The sequence below is a fragment of the Lissotriton vulgaris genome, chromosome 10 (assembly GCF_964263255.1).
Source record: "Lissotriton vulgaris chromosome 10, aLisVul1.2, whole genome shotgun sequence".
In the NCBI taxonomy this organism is placed as follows: Eukaryota; Metazoa; Chordata; class Amphibia; order Caudata; family Salamandridae; genus Lissotriton; species Lissotriton vulgaris.
Window position 1 is genome coordinate 679,705,435 of NC_141698.1, and position 13,441 is coordinate 679,718,875.

Genomic DNA, 13,441 nt, shown 5'->3' on the forward strand with positions numbered 1-13,441 from the left:
GGCGGATCCCTGGGTAGGTGAAAAATCAGCGCCTCCCTCGTGGGGACGGGACATCAGCGCCTCCCTCGTGGGGACGGGAACTGAAACACGATTATGACTACATAGGGTACAGAGTGCTCCGAATGGACTGTCATGTCTTTCTTATTTTTATAACCCTGAAGAAGATAACTACGCCTGGAAATATTTGCTCTACTATCATTATCCACACTTGAGCCCTGGTTACTTGTAAGTATTGTTTAGCCTAGGCAACCCACTTAGATGAACTGACTAGCTAGATTGGAACAGGTAGTTATTTAAATCTTTAGCCGCGCTGAACCCTAACGAATTGCCCTCCGCAATCCATGATCTAAAAACTTGGTATATCTGTGAGTAAAGTGCTTAGATATACTCAGAATCATATAACCATGGTAGACCCTGTTAGGACTGGCCCTAGAAGGCCCTGAGCCTCCTTTTTCGCCAACTGGCCACCCTATTCTTAATCACCAAGGAATTGTTCTGAAGTGCACTAATGGTATGGAGTAACTGTGCTATAATGTTTGAGTAATCTTTGAATGTTTAGAATGTGGATTCTCCTACCTTCATCGCTGGTCTACCTTCTGACCGCTTGCTCCTCCATTGTGAGAAGCATGATCATGGGAGTGTATGGATATGTTTCCAGAGCCACGACATCTATTTTGAAACAAGTCATCCATTGTGAGAATTATAAAATTGTGTATATATTGCATTGTTAATAACATTTATTAAACTAAATAGTCCTGTGACACCAAGAAATGTTCTTTTATTCACAGACTGTGTGTTTCTCCTCCCCTGGTTGTACCCGCCCGCCCTGACGAAGGTGCTCTACACCGAAATGCGCGTCGGCGTTACATCTAAGAAAGGCAGTACTTTAGTCCCCCTGGACTATAGTTTCTTCCATCTACCTGCGTTCTTACCCTGCACCCAAGTCCTTGCACCCCCAAATATCATCTTTATGGTGCAGGCTGTGTCGTGTATATCCATGAGAGAAGTGTGAGAATGAATGTGAATGTGACTGATTGATTCCCTGGATACATGAGTGTATGTGGAAGATTTGCCCCCCATTTGTTCCCTGGGAGTGTATGAAACACTAGTAATTGTTTTATTCTTTTTTGTGAAATATCGATGAACCTATTGTCTTTTCTATCAATTTTATCAACAGAATCACATGTATATATTTATTGAATGCCCCGTATTGATGAAATGTCAGATCTAATAAAAACACAAAAATGTTTATAAAAAAATATATGGACTGACTTTATGCTTTCTGATGTCAATGGATCTGATGCATGTTTAATGTCACCCTGTTTATAATTGTTGTGGATCCCGTAGGGGACCTTCTTTGAAGTACCTAGGCAGGGTCTCTGTTGTTCTATTTATACTGTAATATTCTCCTTTATTCCTGCCTACATCGATAAATCCCTCGGTGAACCCCCTTCTATTTAGTAGTGATACCTTAATCCTTGTCTTGTAATACCAGGCTGCAACATGACATCATCACGTCCAAACAGTACATCTGCACCACACTATCCGATTCATGGGACAAAACAATTCTGCCCACTTTCATTCCTTTTCCCTGAAAAGAATGTTTTAAAATATAAGAGGTGAAAGCAAGCCGAAAACTTTGAAAAAGAACGGCTGGAAGTTTGAGTCTTACCCCATAGTTCTGGGGTACCACCTTCAACTTTCAGACACAGCAGTCTTGTCTCACAGCAGCCAACAACACCATCAACCAGAACACTGGCAACAACAGCAATTGGGCGATAATTTTTTCCCTGTAGGTGATTGGCCCTTTCACACTGGGTCTACACTGGAATAGCATGGGAGCACACAAATGATAGATTTAGGTCCAGATCTCTGTACTGGGGTAAATATTTGACATTGTTTAGCATTCTGTCTATCAATTTTTTTTTTGCCTTTCACACTTATCCAGATTAAATTGCTGAGTCTGCTCCTATTTTCTGGTTCTTCTGAGACCAAAACAGTCACCTGAGTTAACAAACAAAAATCTATGCAAAATACTGCAATTCTGTTTCTCTACTTGTTGGTCAGCAGCAGTGAACTACACGTCTATCTTGCTCGGATCATGATAACTAGTTTGGGACAGAGTTACTCACAGTCAGGAGGATGATGGAAGAACTCAGGGAGGGAGCTGTGGGACAACCTCATCAACAGCTAGAAGCAAGAAGTTATCGACTTCAGTTCAAAGTAAAACAAGAGTTTAGTGCTCACCTATGTGGAATGGAGAGATATATGTTTATTTGTGAAATGCTGCTGTGTGTGTGTGTGTGTGGAGGGGTAGGCGTGTGTGTGTGTATGTCTGTGTTTGCTGTACATGTGGCAAAACGCAAAAGTGAAATTCTGAGTACCCATCTTGGCTTTTTTTGCTCTGCTTCTGAGTCTTATTTATACACTCCTCTTGAAGTTTACCTTCCTTTTGCCCTTCTCCTTAACTCAAAAAAATAGTTTCTGTTTTACAATCTGCAGACCTTCTAGTCTCCTGTTTGAATGAAAGGCGAAATCTGAGTTCAACATTCCTACTTACCTACCAAACAGCACCCAAGAGTGGACATTCCCAAGGAGAATGCAGATGCACAACCTAATTTTGCAATACAGTATAAGCTTTCTTTTAACAATCATATTTGGAGAACTGAATGGGTAGGTTCCCTCACCAACCTAGAAGACAGAACATTTTGATACCCGATAACTTGGGTTTTGAGGGCAGAAGTACTGTTTGCAATGCAATTATCTGTACTCTGTCATACTCATTCCTTTGTTTCCTTCCACAACAGATTGATGACGAAGGATGTGCTGCTTATCGCCCAGATGAATCTTGTCCTTCAGTAGTGTTTGTTTTTGTCAAACCTTTCCCTAAATCCCCTTTACCATCAATTCCTCAAACCCCTAACCCCTTTCACCAGGGCTACGTGATTTATTAGGGTGGGGCTTAATTTACACAATCAATGGATCACACACTTGGTGGGGCAGATGTGGTGAAAGCAACACCAACTTACTGCAGGATCTTCTAAGCAATAGCCCACACTGGCCCCATTTACCCACGCACGCATGAAAAGTGATCCATATTTTATATATAGAATGAATCAGCATAATTCAGGCCTTCTTCTGTTGTATAACCATAAACGCCTAACCTAACATTGTCCACTTCAGATTTTAAGTCTATTTTTACGACTCGAGGATTTTGTAAATAAGTTACTATGACCTCCCCATTAGCCAAATTATTTTTTGTTATTTTATCGCAATCAGGAATTCTTGTTGTGCCATCGATATGTAGTTCTCTGGTGTCAATTCTTTGTAAAGCTTTGATATAAAACCCACCAACTCAGTCTTTCTATTTCCATGTAGTTGCCTACGATGGATAATCATTCTGGTGAATAATCCTGCAGATGGATCTCACCTGGGTGGAACTGGAATGGGGACCTAACTTGTGAAGTTGTGATACCGTGCCTGTTATTGCTTCATCTATATTCAGGTAAGACTACTGAACAGGTTAACTTTGTAAGTAAGTAACTAACTGCTACTATAGTTTATCTAGGTTGTTGTAGACAATGTAGGTCATCGCAGCATCCCCCAATGGCCAAGATAGTTAGAGAGGTATATATCTATAACTAAGTGTTACACTCTCCCGTACAAGCACATAAAAGGCTGCGGAAAAACAGAAGGTAGCAGTGCAAAGTAAAAGTAAACAAACTACTTCAGCATACATTTAGATGCCTATAAATTCCCCTTTACTTTTTTGCAAAGCTACCCATCCTCTCTACCCACACAGCATGCAGACCACTCTACTCAATAAAACTGAACTGATCCAAGCCCCAATGTCCCAAATACCCAAAGAAAGTCAAACCTGGTCTACTCCCAACTCCTTTCTCCCCCTCTCCACCCAGCCAAAACAAGTCCCTCCCTCTAAAAAATAAATTATAAAAAGAGCTAGAAGAGGGCATTATGCATGTTGGTCCAGAGCTGGTTAAGACTCTATTCCATCATGGTGAGCCAACACTCGATGGTATTCAGCTGCTACAGGATGCGGCACAGCAATGGCCTGTTGTCAGTGTGGGAGGAGGTCGCAGCAGTTGTCTATCAGCAGTGCCGGCCATGTGATGGCCGGAAGGCCAGAGGCTGAGGTGACAGGCTGCACTGGGGCCAGGCAGAGAGGGATTTATTTCCTCCTCCTCCTCCTCTTCCAGGACCACTAGCCACTGGTACTCTAGTTCGGAATGCTCCAGCCTCTGCTACTGCAGACAGGTTGCTATCTCCCGCCCGTTTTGTCCTACTGGTGGATGAGCAGGAGTAGCTATATTGAGAAAAACAAAACAAAAATGACAAATTGCAAGTAATGGTCTGTGCAAACAATTGTTGTAAATTAGTGGGTGGCACAGTAGCAGTAACTGGTCCCCTATGGCCATTGGAATGTGAAAATGATGAAGAGAATCACAAGCCCAATTTTGTTTTACCCACACATGCCCTTCATAAAAAAGCTGACTGTGTGGCAGAAACGTATTAAGCAGAATAACACCAGATTAAACAAACAGTGATTTTAATTTCTTTTTTTCTAAAGGCTTTTCAAATAACTTTAAACTGACACTTAAAATAAATTACTACTTATTAAGGATTACGGCACTATGGAGAACAACTTGTGTGTTGTGCTAAAATAATGGATCCATGCTTATTGCTAGTCAGCACGTCAGGTATTTTGATACTGTCTGCAGCTAGGGCAGCTGTAGTTAACAATTATCTGTTTTTAATTCCAATGGCCCTCCTCTTCTCCTAATGCATTTCTCTTTGTACTCTGACTCCAAAGAGGCAGATGAATAATAAATAAGACACAACATCACACACCTCATGAATGATATGAATATATTCATATTATCCTGTCTGCCGTAAGTAGACGGGGAAAATGTTGGCCTGCAGTACAGGGAAACGAATGGGATATATAGATCGTATTTGGAATATTCAGCACTGTGTATCCTATATGCCAAACTTGACATCAAATCATTCACTTAATTCCACTTTACTCTGTGGCCTCACCCACCGCCACATATTATTTCCAACAAATTAATTCTCAGGGCAGTAAGCACGGAATGGAATTTGGCATTTGCTGGCGAACCTGGTGTGACTCTCATCCCTACCTGTTTGCTGACCGTGCTGGGGGGCTCCTGCCATCAGTCTCCCCACCGCCGCTGCCTTGAATCACCACGTGGCTGCCGAGCGGAAAGACTACATACCCCAGGACACCTTGCTGGTCATCCCGCCCACCTCCGCCCACTTCCACGCCCGGAGGCGCTCAAAAGAGCAGAGAAACTCCAGTGTCGCGTGCGGGACAAGCCCGGGAGAAGCCCGGGACAAGAGCGGGCCGTCTGGGGCAGGCAGAGGCCAGGCTGGGCCACCCCCCTAACCACCAACTTAATGGATATACCATCAAGAAGGTACTGTCACTTAAACTCCAACTGACTCACCTGGTTATTTGACTTATCTAAGCCAGGTGTTAGTGGTGGTTGGGTCAGTTCACGCAATGTACTTTTTTGCCTCGTTTTCCATCATGGTCTGATAAACTCTGTGGTTTGTTCTCCCTACTATAGTTGCTACTGATTTATTAGAGCTTTGTTTTAATTGCAGTGAGGGTGCCTTTTGAGCCAACAGGTGTGTTGCATTAGTTTTTCTATCATGGTCCGCAAGAAGACACAGACAGTTCCACCAGGGGCATTCCCAATCACGAAGTCAACTGTCACAACTATGGAAGCTTACTTAACTAAGGCAGCATCTGCCATTGACAAGGAGATCGAGTTGGTGAATAGGCGCCTCTCTAGATCCCCGGTGGGTTGCCTTCAACACCTTAAGGAAACATCCAAATTAGTTGAACAATCCAATGCACCACCAAATGGCTTATATAGTGGGGGGGCAGGCGGGGGACTTTTGGGACCGGACCTAGCGGAAGGTATATCTATAGCCTCGGGGGAGCAGGTACCACATTCTTTGTACCCTGAAATAGTCATCACTAGTAAAAAGGGCCCAGCTACAGTTGCTAACTTGGGGAAAGGTGGTAAGAGTCCTGTACCACCACCATCTGAGGACCCAGACAACCTCAGCCTGTCCTTATCCCCTTTATCTAATGGGACTGGTTGCTGGGCCAATGGCCTTAAAAGAAAATGTAAGGCATCAACGGGCCAAGCAAAAAAAATAAAAATAAAGCTTAATGAAAAACAGGCACAGACTGTAATAGCAGGGGGTGCACCAGGTAGTGAGAAACATCTGCTGGATACATTTAAATCTGTTTTGTGTACTGCGCTGGATGAAAAGTTAGCGCCAATCCTGGTGAAGCTAGCTGAGATAGAGCTCAGGTTCGAGGCCATGAAACAGCCCCCTCATTGCCACCTGGCTGGTGCAAGCACTTCACAAACCCCAGCATCTCAATCTAACCATGTAGTAGGGCCCACGCAAGACCCACACAACTCTGAAATTACCCCAGAAACAAGTTTTAACAAAACCTAGGGGATGTTTACTGGTACTGGGCCACAGGAGCAAGTGCTAAGTTGTTTTAATGAGGGCATAACAAAACACAGGCAGACTACAAAGAAAAGGGAAAACAATACATCTCAGGGCACACGGGGCATTAGTGGTGAGGCCCGTGGTGAGATCATTAACAACGGGCAAAATTTAGAGGTAATCGATTTGCCCCCTCAATCAACACACCTCTGGTGGTTATATTAGGTAACGTGCCACCACTTCCACAAGGCTCTACAGAGGCCTTATACCAACTTAGGAAAAAGGTAATGCAATGGCTATCTGGTAACACCTCAATGGGCTCTGAAGTTGGTCGCAACATTATAATGGTGCGACGTGTGGACTGGGTTGGATACTCAAGTAAGCCAGGAGGCGGGGACAGCATAATCGTGAACTTCAATGATCATTTGATCGTTGAGAAACTATTTTGCGAAAACCACATAAGAAAGTCCAATTCTAGTACTCGGATACAGATGCTCCCCCTGGGTTTTTTCTACCAACCTATTCCACTGAATAATTTCAACTCCGGTCCACAAGCCCCTAGGCCTATGCAGGGTTTTAGACCAGATTACAGAATTAAAAAAATCAACCATTACTCTGCACACATGACATCAGATAATACCCGAGGCTTATCATGGCTTATCAATCATGCCATTGCCCAACAGACTTTCAGCCCTGTCCTCACTAGAAGACTGTGATTGACTAAAGTCAACCACAGATCCCATTGACCTGCCATCACCCACTAGAAAAAATCTTATGGGGGTAGAACTGACGAACCAGATTATAGGCAGAGGTAATACGATCATTTGTGATGAGAGACTTGAAGAATGTCGCCCTGTGGCCCAACTCAGTCTAAGACCACAAAATATAATACCATGGAACATAGCCGGGTTGGCAGGGAAGGTTGAAGATACAAAATGGGTAGAGTTCATAAAGACATTCCCGGTGATTTGTCTCCAAGAGACTTGGATGGTGGAAAATGGGAGGCTATAAAACTCTATTTGTACCAGCCCAACGCTCGAGTAGTGGTAGAGCTAAAGGGGGTTTAGTGATATATATTGACATGGCCCTGAACTGTGCTGTTAAATCAATAACATCAGATAATACTAATATCCAAGCAGCCACCATAAAAAAAGGAAATGTAAATGTGCTCTTAATTCATTTTTATAACGCCGTAAACACAAGAGGTGATTGCAGGACTAAGGATCTAAGCAATTTTATTAGATTAAACTGCGCTATGGACTCCCACCGGCTTCTGATTATGGGGGACTTCAACATCAGTATGTGAGCCCTGGGATGCCATAGGATGGAAGGACTCCATTTTGAACACACCGGCAGGGGTGACCTGCTGAATCATTTAATTAATGAATTAGACCTGGTCTCTGCCTTATCAGTGGTGGACCAATGCAGTTTTCAGCATATCCCAACTTTTAAAGGATGCTCTGGGGGGTTCTTTATTGACCATATTCTATTCTCCAATGGTTTTCAGTCTATCATATTGGATTTTTAAATTGAAGATATAGCCTATAGCGACCACAATCCAGTCTGTATCCTCTTTGATGGTACTCTTTTAGCCCGACGGGAAAAATTGGTAACCCTGGGAGAACTGAAAAGCACAGACGGAAGACGCCGACTTAAATGGTCGAACGTTAACTCCGATCAATTGTATGACGGGATACATAGAACCTGTGACTCAGAGTTGACGTTGTGTGTGTCCCCCTTATTCAGTCCATCTGAAATTTTGTTAGCTTTTGAGGGGATCACCACCAAAGTAGGCTTTATGTTAACTATTCCGGTGTCGGGGAACCTGCACAGTGACCCTAAATGGTTTGACCAGACCTGTTCAAAAGCTGCCCAAGCCTTAAAGGCAGCCCTGAAGACTAGCTTTAGGGATGTGCAGTTGGTTCGGACACTACGCCATAGTTATAAAAAGGCTCTGGCAAAGCGAAAGGTATACTTAAAGAACAAAGTCTGGCAAGGACTTCTTGATCCAAATGTCTTGGGTAACAGTGAGCATTTCTGGGGAGTTATTAATAGACTACTGTTTGCCAGAGAAGGGGAGCTGGCGGTAGATACTAATATCACTGAAGATGATTGCGTATCACATTTTACTTCTATTTTCAGCAGTAATACCTCACAAGTAGAAAGCCACAGTGATGACCGGGTACAAGCCTTCCCCCACTTTACACCAAATGAGATAGACAAAGGCATCATAGGGCTGACAAGTAACAAAGCCCCCAGACCCGACGGTATGCCCCCAGATCTCTTTAACTCTAATGTATCATTATGGACACCAGTTCTGACTGCAGTGGTTAACGCTGCTGCTCAACACAGTTGTCCAAAGTCCTGGGGCACCTCAACAATCGTGCCAATATTCAAGAAAGGCGATCGTAATAGCACAACCTGTTACAGGCCAATATCGCTTATCGACTCTGTTGTTAAAGTTGTGGAGGTGTAATCCTGAATAGACTGACATCATGGGCTAACGCAAATAGGGTCATCTCCAGTATACAGTACGGGTTCTGGTCAGGACTCTCTACACTGGCTCAATGTATCAACTTGTACACAATCCTGAGGAAGTATAACATGGCCTGGCAGGGCACCGTATACATGGCGTTCATGGATCTCTCATCTGCATTCAACAGCGTTAATCGGGCGAAGCTATGGGACTCCATGGGCGCCATGGAGGTCCAACCAGCTTTGGTTATCTTCTTGAGAGACATACACCGGGAAACAAGGGCCAATGTAAGATACTCAAAAGATCTTAAAGTATCCAGGGACTTCGGTGTCCACAGAGGTGTAAGACAGGGGTGCATCTTGGCCCCCTTTCTTTTAAATGTATATATCAACAATCTAGAAGAGTGCCTGATCAGCACCGGAGTTGATTACCCTTATGCCGGTGAGAGGGGCCTACCAGTTCTGCTATACGCGGACGACGCCGTCCTTCTAGCAAGAACTGCAGTAGGCTTACAGTCCCTATTAACCGCTTTCCATAGTTTCATGGCTGCTCGTGACCTTTCTATTAATAATAACAAATCTTACACGATGCAGGTGGGGAAGGGCACCACGAAACAATACCAGTTTACGGTCAAAACAGAGAAGGTACCTAGGACTAAGACATTTTCTTACCTGGGAGTTATATTCGATGACCTGCTAAACTGAGGACCACTGCTAAAGAAGAAAAGAGGAGAAATCATAAGGGCTAACGCTGCTATCTTCAACTTTGCCAAGAAAATGGGCAATCGCCCGGTTGAGGCCCTTTTAAAACTCTATAATGCAAAAAGTGTCACAATAGGCAGTTATGGAAGTGAACTATGGGGGTACGTGGTAGCTGATGGTATAGGGGTCGTAGAGAATAAATTCCTAAAACAACTTCTGTGTGTACCATCAGGGACCACCAATCAAATAGTCCATGAGGAAACTGGTACCCTATTTATTAACGACACCGTAGCACTTCGGCCATTAGGCTTTTGGCTTAAGTGCTGGCTTAATAAAGATCTGTCCCTAAACCATCTGCTTTTAAAGGATGTTCTGGCCATGGATCACATGCTCAAAATTCCATGGCTAAAATATCTAAAAGACTGCTTCTCTGCATTGGGGCGCCCAGGCCTCTTTATGAATCCAGATTCAATTGCACATACTGATGTGGATTTTGTGAAGAAAACTTTTATTTCCCTAAAGCAATTGAATCGTGATGAGGTTGAATTAATTAAACCCAGTGTACGCAAATATGTTATGTTGAAAACTACCCCCAGTCTAAAGCCTTACCTTACATGGTCTATATCGGGCTATGAGCGTTTCTTGTTGACCAGGTTTCGCCTAGACTACTACCACCTCCTATTAGCCGTCCCCAGCGGCTGCCATAAGGGCCAAGTGTTACCGTCCTGCGGCTGCGACAATGTGTCTCCGCAGGACCTGGTACACTTTTTATTTGTATGCCCCCTTTATGAGATACCACGGAGGTCTTTTTTAAAACCCCTGTTTAGAGTACAGAACTTTACCCAAGTCCGTCCAGCCCTCTGCCACTTACAATTGCTGAAGCCTGAGAGCACCTTATTCCTGATTGTTTTTTTAAAATCAGCTATAAAACGTAGAAAAAGTCGGATGAATTGAGTATATGCCAAACTACAGCTACTTTATATTTTGTTCCTTAATGGCTGTGTTTTATATTTTTTAACTTTTTATATGTCATTGTTTTGTATATGTATAACTGATGGGGCTTGGATCTCTGTTTTAATCATGTATTGTATTGTTGGTAGTAATATTGCTTTTATGGTTTTAAACTACTAAAAACTGAATAAAGTATCTAAATGAAATGAATGGAAACTTGACTTATTCTACTTCAGGGTAGGGTAGAGGGATCATTGATTCATCATCTCTGCCTTATCCAGTAACTGTACAAGTCGAAAGGCAATAATCTAAATATTTGTAACATAAATCTCTTATGGGAAACTATGAAAAATTTATATTCTGGAATCACTTCACTTCACATGGTTATAAAATGAAATGTGGCACATGCCAAGAATGGATTTTCGAATTTGGAGGCTGGGACGGAAGAACTTAGGAAATAATAAAGGAGTGAAGAACTAAGAGGAGACTGAGTGGAGACAGAGTGGGAAAAGGGAAACAACACACCTTTTGTGTTTGCTTTGCAGTGCATTGGTTAGAATGTAAATGCCGCATTTACAGAAGCAGATGCACATTGCAAAGCCAACACTGCAGTCACAAATTGACCCATACTGCACTCGGTCATAGGAGGCAAAAAGATGTTATAGGCGGGGAGGGGGTGATGAATAATGGGAGAGATACATCTGGCTCACTTAACAAATACAGCGAGTCAAGGGAGTAGAACAAAAAATAAAAAATATCCGCACTTTGAACCATAGCTTTTATAACCTCACATAAACAAAGTAAGCAAAGTAGATGAGTAGCATGCTCCTCAGGAGAAGAGTTGCCTTGCTTATTTATCCAAACAATCCAAATATTCATTAATCCTTTCATTCTAATTCACCCATAGTCACCATGATTGAGCTTTACTTTCTCTCATCCAGTTTTTCACCAGAATTTTCAATCTATTATCAATCCATTAGGTTATTTACCCTTTCTTCTAACCATCCTTTTTCCCATACATCCCTTTACACACCCATGCACCCTATCACCTTCCCATCCACCCACTCTTTCACTCACATACCATTTCCTTTCTTTTTTTTTTCTTTCTTTCATAGTTTATTATGTACAGAACAGATGATGTTGACTTAACCCAGCTTGGTGGCCAGCTCCTTTGCCTTGGCTTTCTCAAGTTTTGCAATACGAGCCACCGATTTGGGTCCCAGGATACCGCCACCCCAGTGACGATGAATCTCATCAGCTTGGCTAGCGCACCCTTATCTTCCGGATTAACTTGCGTGAAGGCAACCGAAGCGCAGGTCTTCCTGTGGACTAGTCGCCCGAGCCTTGCCTTGCCCTTGATGATGCCGTATGGAATGCCCATTTTACGGCAGAGAGCAGGCAAGAAAACTACAAGCTCGATGGGGTCCACATCACGGGCAATTACCACCAATTGGGACTTCTTATTTTCAACCAGAGTGGTTACTGTGTTCACGCCTGCACGGAGCACCGGTGGCCTCTTGGTTGGAGCATCCCCCTTGCCCGCAGCCTTCTGTTCAGCTCGAGCCAAGAGCCTCTGCTTCTTCTCCTGCTTAGTCTCTGGTCTGTATTTGTGGGCCAGCTTAAAGAGCTGAGTAGCCGTCTGTCAGTCCAGGGCCTGCGTGAACTGGTTGATCGCAGGTGGTACTTTAAGCCTCTTGTAGAGGATGGACCTCTGGCGCTGCAGCCGGATGTAGCGGGCCATTTGACGAAGCGAGTCAGATCACGCTTGGGTTGAATATCCTGGCCAATGCCATAGTTTTTGGGTCTCTTCTCGAAGAGGGGGTTTACGACTTTCTTAGCCTCGAGCTTCTTCACCACTGAAGGGGCCGGGCCACCTTCTTTCCTTTAGCCTTCTTCCCCTTCGGCATGGCTGACGGTGATAGAGAAAGCACCATTTCCTTTCTTTTAACCTTCTGTTCTTTCATGTTACCCTCAAGCTATCGACGCTCATTGTGTGAGCTTTTGGTGAGTTGCAGATAGAAGAGGCCATAATTCATAACTCACCCACTGCTGCAGCTGGTAAGGCTGGAGGAGGGGTCTCAGTCACATGTTGATGACGCCCTGGTAGTAGCTGGTGAGTATAGTAATTACAAGAAATGATGTGACTTACCAGTGCCCATCCCTACTTCAGCGTGTCCCCATCCAGCTGAATTGTCTCCTTCTGCAGCAGCACTAGAGCTGGCATCACTGGTGTTCGAGTGTGGCTAGAATAACACATTATAAACATTTTAGATGCCAGAAATACCACTTCAAATACATTTACAATACATCACTACAGTTTATTTAGGACTGCAGTATCTTATAAGAAAAATATCACTTTGGAAATTTAATTGGTTCACAAAGTTAGACAAGCCAGGGGTGAAATAGAAGTCAATGAATGACATATGTTGTTGGTTAGCAAATGCAATGAAAGTGGGACCTCATACTTTTTTCCAACCATGCTGTACTGTCATAGGAAAATGCTGGTATACTTTATAAATGAATGTTTATAAATGAACCAGTAATACACTACGTTGGAAGGGTGGTCCATGATGACCAAGACCACTCTCTCATAAACTTGTTAGAGCAAGAGCAGGAAAAAGATAGCCTTCTCTCAACAAACATATATGGTGAATATTGTTTATATAATACTAGCTTCATTGGGCCTGCAATCTTCACGCTAGATAGTAGAGTACTGAAATGTGTTATTCTTTGTCTTACAGTACCACAAGATATATAGGAGGGAAAGATTACCAAAGAAGCAGAAGATGTGGAACTGGAG

The 13,441-nt window shown here is 43.3% G+C and overlaps 1 pseudogene; it reads right to left on the reverse strand.

Annotated features, from left to right (window-relative positions):
- Window positions 1–11,754: 11,754 nt before the first annotated feature.
- Window positions 11,755–12,563, reverse strand: LOC147688675 (large ribosomal subunit protein eL8 pseudogene; annotated as a pseudogene).
- Window positions 12,564–13,441: the final 878 nt, after the last annotated feature.